The sequence below is a fragment of the Mus pahari genome, unplaced genomic scaffold (assembly GCF_900095145.1).
Source record: "Mus pahari unplaced genomic scaffold, PAHARI_EIJ_v1.1 scaffold_6429_1, whole genome shotgun sequence".
Classification (NCBI taxonomy): Eukaryota; Metazoa; Chordata; class Mammalia; order Rodentia; family Muridae; genus Mus; species Mus pahari.
The window spans coordinates 86,808-93,539 of NW_018392511.1; the positions used below are offsets into that span (position 1 = coordinate 86,808).

At 36.5% G+C, this 6,732-nt stretch overlaps 1 pseudogene; it reads left to right on the plus strand.

Annotated features, from left to right (window-relative positions):
* Positions 1 to 770: 770 nt before the first annotated feature.
* Positions 771 to 1,730, plus strand: LOC110315067 (annotated as a pseudogene).
* The last annotated feature ends 5,002 nt before the right edge of the window (positions 1,731 to 6,732 follow it).

Consider the following 6,732-nt stretch of genomic DNA (forward strand, 5'->3'; position numbering starts at 1 on the left):
TTATTGCATACATGATTTTAATATAGACAGTCAATATTTCCTCAGTAGCTATCATACATCAGATTTTCGTCCTTGTCTTTAAATGTTCAGCTGAACTTTTTGGCATGTTCTTATTGGGATGAGAATTCTGTGAGATTCCATCACGTTGAATGTCCCCAGCTCTCTAACAGAACAGATCTGAGTGTGCACAAATACATGTATGTCTATGTGGTAAGATTTTGCATAAGCCCTAGTTTTTATCTTAATAAGATACAAATTGTCACTTAAACCATGATTTGAATATCTTTTATGCTTTTTATCAAATTGTCTTATATATCACCATAGATATATTCTGAATGGTATTATTAATTTTTCATTCCCCTCTACTTACTGTTAAATGAGAATTGATATTTTTGAGTTTTGCTATAGTCATTAAATTTTGCATCATATACATCATGAGTAGAAATTACTGGTATAGTCTTATAGAATAGAATTAGGCTTGTTAGTACTGGCTTTCAATTTTTATTTTTTCTCACAGGCCATAAAACATTTTCCTTAATGATGAATATTCTAAGATTATGAAGGCATGTCTCTATATGTGTCCTCGGACTTTTACCAATATTACAATACTATATACTGTAAGTTATTAGTGCTAATATCAGAAATGTTAAAAATCTCTTCTTATGTAGTCTATTCTGGTATTGTATTCCTAACATCTATGGACCCATCTGATTTAGCCTATGAGGAACTCTTAAGTTTATTAATATTTTTTATTCATTTGGGTTAGAAAAATGCATGTAGCCATAATTTAAGAGAGTCAAGCCCAATCTAAGATGGATTTCTGGAATATGGCAATCAAAATACTTTTCTTATCACAAACTACAATTGGAACTCTGGGAAATTTCTCTCTTATAATCTACTATATAGTCTACTATATAGATCATACATTAAAGCCAATAGATTTGATTCTCATGCACCTAATGGCAGCCAATGCCATGATGGTTCTCTCTACAGGAGTGCCTCAAACAATGGCAGCTTTTGGCTTGACACACTTATTAAATGATTTGGGATGCAGACTAATTTTGTACATTCAAAGAGTTGGCCGGAGTACATCCATTGGCACTACCTGTCTCTTGAGTATCTTCCAGGCCATCACCATCAGTCACAGGGAATCCTGTTATACGGGTCAAATAGTCAAATCTTCAAAGTACATTGGCTACTCCATTGCCCTTCTCTGGGTCTTGCACATTTTTATAAATTTTATTCTCTTTGTGGACATATTTATCAAAAGCAACCAGAATAACATGACAAGAAACCGAGATTTTAAGTACTGCTTCATTGTAGGGCAAAACGAATTCAGCGACTTACTCTATGCAGCATTGGTGGTGTGCCCCGAAATCTTCTCTTCTGTGCTCATCACCTATTCCAGTGGCTCCATGATTGGCATTCTGTACAGACACAAGCAGAGGGTTCAACATATCCGCAGCTTTCATGTTTCCAGCAGGAACTCCCCTGAGTGGAGAGCTACCCAGAACATTCTGGTCCTTGTGTCTACATTTCTGGTTTTTTATACTCTCTCTTCCATCTTACAAGGCTGCATTGCTCTTCTGAATAATCCCAGTTGGTGGCTTGTGAATGTCAGTCGACTCACTTCTATGTGTTTTCCCACACTTGCTCCCTTTGTTCTTATGAGCCATTGCTCTTTTATGCCCAAATTCAGTTTGGCCTGGATAAGGAATAAACCATCTTAATCTTATTTTAAGAATTCGAGTGATACATTTCACTTTGTTTCCAGTTGTTTACTCACATCCTTCCTCACAAGTTTAATAAAGAGTATTAAATTTTTAAACCATTTCCTTTTTATATTAGCTAAAATGATTATGGGTGCTTGTTGGCTGGTTGAGTCAGCAGCCTACATGTCCTTATCCTTTTACCTACCTGATGTGCAAAGGAGGCAGAAAAAAAACCTGTCAATCAAACCTTCTTCTGGGATTCATCTCTTCAGCACATTTTGGCTAATGAGTGATTTCACAGTTGTTGGCACCTACATTTTAACAATAAAGAAAACTGAAAACATGCGTGGTTTTGAACTTTTTGTTCATGAAACCCTAGTCTTATCACAACTGCTTCAGTTCCAGAAAAGAAAAAAAAAGTAATTCCTTCATCTGAACAAAATCAATTCAAGATGAATGGTATTCTTTATTTCATCTTAGATTTTGTGGCTACTATTTTACTAAGAACTTTCCTTAATCATGGATATTGGATAGTAAATTTCCATTTCTGCTGTATTGTCTTTATCTGGTTTGGGATCATGGATATAATAGCTTCATCAACAAACTCTGAACATTAGAAATGAAATTACTATTTGAATCATGCATAACATTTCTGCACATATGCCCAGAAAACTCTACGTCATACTACTGAGATATTTGTACATCAGTGTTCATTGTTTCTCTGTTTACTATAGAGATGAAATGGAGCACACATACATATTCATAAATAGATTATTAAAATTAAAATGTGTTCATATGTAAACTGGATCATAATTAAAATATAGTGGAAGGTGAAATCACAAACTGTGTGGGAAATTTGATGGACTTATTATGAATAATATTAAGTCAGGATATACAAACTAAGAATTAAATAATTACATATACACGTGTTCATATGCATATCTACCATATAATGTCTACCTGTATATATGCTATGGTGATAAGTATAACTTCAGTTTAAGTTTTAGAAAGGAGAACAAGAGAATTAATATTAGGTGATGTGCAGGTAAAGGATCCATGAGTTATGAAACAGGATAGTAAGATGATTTCCTTGACATCATTTTTCTTTTTTTATGGAGTATACAGTCATAAAAATGCAGTAGCTAGTGACAGTGTGAAACCTTATTCAAAGCTCAATGTTTTCAGCATGGTTATTCTTACAAAGTTCATAGAGATGCACATAGTTTTGGTCTAGACTATTCCTTCTTTTGTTCTGTTTTGTTTTGTTTGTGTTTTCTCTTTTTTCTTTTTCTTTTCTTTTCTCTTTTTACACTCCAGATTTTATTCCCTCCCAGTCTACTCTCTGACTGTTTGACATCCTATACCTCCTCCCTACCACCCTGTCTCCACAAAAATATACCCAACTCCCCACCATCCCACCAGACCTCTAAACTCCCTTGGGCCTCCAGTCTCTTGAGGATTATGTGCATCTTCTGTGACTGAACCCAGTCCTCTGCTCTATATGTGTTAGGGGTCTCATGTCAGCTGGTGTATCTTGCCTGATTGGTGATCCAGTGTTTGAGAGATCTCCAGGATCCAGGTTAATTAAAACTGCTGGCCTTCCTACAGGGTCACCCTCCTCAGTTTCTTCCAGCTTTTTCCTAATCACAAGGAACAACAGCTTCTGTATATTAGTTTGGTGCAATTATCTGAATCTGACTCTTTCAGCTGCTTGTTGGGTTTTTCAGAGAGCAGACATGATAGGGCCCTTTTTGTGAGCACTGAATAGCCTCAGTAATAGAGTCAGGCCTTGAGGCCTCCCCTTGAGCTGGATCTCACTTTGGGCCTGTTGCTGGACCTTCTTTTCCTCAGGCTCCTCTATATTTCCATCCCTGCAGTTCTTTCAAACAGGAACACTTATGGATCAGACTTTTGACTGTGGGACAGGCATCCCATCCCTCACCCTGTCTTTCAGCTGGAGGTGGGCACTACATGTTCCCTATACCCACTGTAAAACATTTCATGTAGGGTCCCTCCCTTTGAGTTCTGAGAGTCTCTCACCTCCCAGGTCTCTGGTATATTCTAGAGGGTCCCCCAATCCTACCTCCCCATGTTGCTTATTTCCATTCTTTCTGATGGCCCTCAAGGCTTCAGTCTTTCCCACAGCTTAGTACCAGATCATATTTCCCTCTTCCCCCAATTCATTCCCTTTCCCACCTAGGTCCCTTCCTCCCTTCCACTAAGTATTTGCTTTCTCCACCCTTCCATGTCAGATTGAGGCATCCATCAGCTTGTTAACCTTTTTGAGTTCTATGGACTACATCTTATGTATCCCGTATATTTTTTGACTAACATCTACATATTAGTGAGGACAAACCATGCATGTACTTTTGAGTCTGAGTTACCCAATTCAGGAAAATAGTTTCTAGTTCCATCCATTTGCCTGCAAAATTCAAAATATTCTCATTATTATTTTTTCTCTTTTCTTTCTTTCTTTCTTTCTTTCTTTCTTTCTTTCTTTCTTTCTTTCTTTCTTTCTTTCTTTCTTTCTTTTTTTTCTTTTTTCTTTTTAGCGTTTTCGAGACAGGGTTTCTCTGTGTAGTCCTGGCTGTCCTGTAACTCACTCTGTAGACCAGGCTGGCCTCGAACTCAGAAATCTGCCTGCCTCTGCCTCCCAAGTGCTATGATAAAAGGCATGCACCACCACGCACGGCCAATGTTCTCATTCTTAATAGTTGAGAAGTAATCCATTGTGTAAATGAACCATATTTTCTGTATCCATTCTTCTGTGGTGGGACATCTATGTTGTTTTCAGCTTCTGGCTATCACAAACAAAGCCACTATCAACCGAGGGTACATGTGCCCCTGTGATATAGTGCGGCATCTTTTGGGTAAATTCCCAAGAGTGATATTATTGGATCTTCATGTAGATCTATTTCCAATTTTCTGAAGAACCTCCAGATAAGTTTACAGAGAGGTTGTACCAGTTTGCAATCCCACCAGCAATAGTGGAGTGTTCCTGTTTCTCCACATCCTTGCCAACATGTGGGCTTACCTGAGGTTTTTAACTTACCCATTTTTATTTGTATAAGGTGGAATCTCAGGATTGTTTTATTTGCATTTCTCTGATCACTAAGGAATTTGAACATTTCCTTAGGTTCTTCTAAGTCATTTTACATTCCTCTGTTGTGAGAACTCATTTTAGTTCTATACCCACTTTTTTGATTGGGTTGTTTGGGTTTTTGGTAGAGTCTTGAGTTCTTTATATATTTTGGTTATTAGCTCTCTATCAGAAATAGTTAGTGAAGTTTTTTCCCCAAATCTGTAGGTTGCCAATTTGTCTTATTGACTATGTCCTTTGCCTTACAGAAGTTTCCCAATTTTATTAGGTCCCATTTACCAATTCTTGATCTTAGAGTGTGAGTCATTAGAGTCCTATTTAGGAAATATCCCCATGTGCCAATGAGTTCAAGGCTCTTTTCCACTTTTTTCTTCTACTAGATTGAGTGTATCAGGTTTTATGTTGAGCTCCTTGATCCATTTGGACTTGAGCTTTATGCAAGGTGAAAAATATGGGTCTATTTCCATTTTTCTACATACATACAGACAGTTAGAACTAATTTCAGTTTAAAATAGAATGGGATCATAATATTTCCAAAGATTTAGAGATGATTCCACCTATATACAAGAGTAAATGTAACGTACCACACAGATGGATTCAATTGATTACCATATTTGATGTGATATTTTTTCTTTTTGTAACATTTTATTGAAAATAGGATCTATTCTCATAACAAATGTCCCAATTACAGCTTCCCTTCCTTCTTTCCCTCCCACTTCCTCAGGTTTCATGCAGATCCAACCCCTTTCTGTCAATAGTGAAGAACATGTTTCAAAGACATAACACTAAACAAAACAAAATGAGATACAACAGGTTAAAAAAATCACGTCAAAGTTGGACAAAGCAAACCAGCAAAAGGAAATGAGCCCAAGACTTGGGGAGCAAAGAATTCAGAGTAGAATACAGAGAACATAGGAATTACCAAAGATAATTGATATGGGAGGAGGCACAAAACAAGATGAAAGACACAGATAGTTGACAATGGCCTGAAGGATAGGAAGGTTGCTGTTAAGGAGACTGAACTAATGAAAACATAGTCAGGCAAAGTTTCTAGGATAGGAAATGGATGCAATAGATATTACAGAAATATGTTGAGTATAATGGACTTACAAATGTCAGAGTTGTGGAATTATCATGGATATAGATAATGCTTTTAAAATACGTGCAGTCTCTGAAATCTCTTCTGACCCTAGATATTTATCTATAATAAAATCATTTTCAAGGCCTTAGGGAGGATATTACACAAATACCAGTAGCTTTAAAAGTCCTACTCCACCCACTTTTATGCACCATAGTACTGTCAACATGCCTAGTGATCTTCTTGATGCTTAGATGTTACATTTAGAGCTGAATCATATAATGCCTGAGCCTTTTCTTGACCCTACATCATTAGGCTCATTGTTTTGTGTGGTTAATGTGTTATAATGATGAAGGCCTAACACCAGATGGATACCATGCTATGCCTCCTAGTGAGTTTGTCATATTGGATGAGACTCTATTCATTATATCATTATCATTATCTTCATTTCTCTATTCAGGAAAATTGTAAATAAGATGTTATACATTTTAATATACAGACAATCTGATCCCATATTGTAATTCTTTAACTTCTGATCTCTTGGTTCTCTTTCTTTCATGAGCTTGACACTGAAGCATTCTGCTGGTCCAGATCACTTAGGCACACACAGGAGAATATATATGTACAAAAACAAATACAAACAAGAAATAAAAAGAAATATCACTTTTTTCAACATTATTTATTTATTTATTTATATTTACTTTTTATTATTATTATTTTCTTTATTTACATTTCAAATGCTATCCCGAAAGTTCCCTATACCCCCCTGGCCCTACTCCCCTAACCACCCACTCCCACTACTTGGCCCAGGCCTTCCTTTGTGCTGGGTCATATAAAGTTTG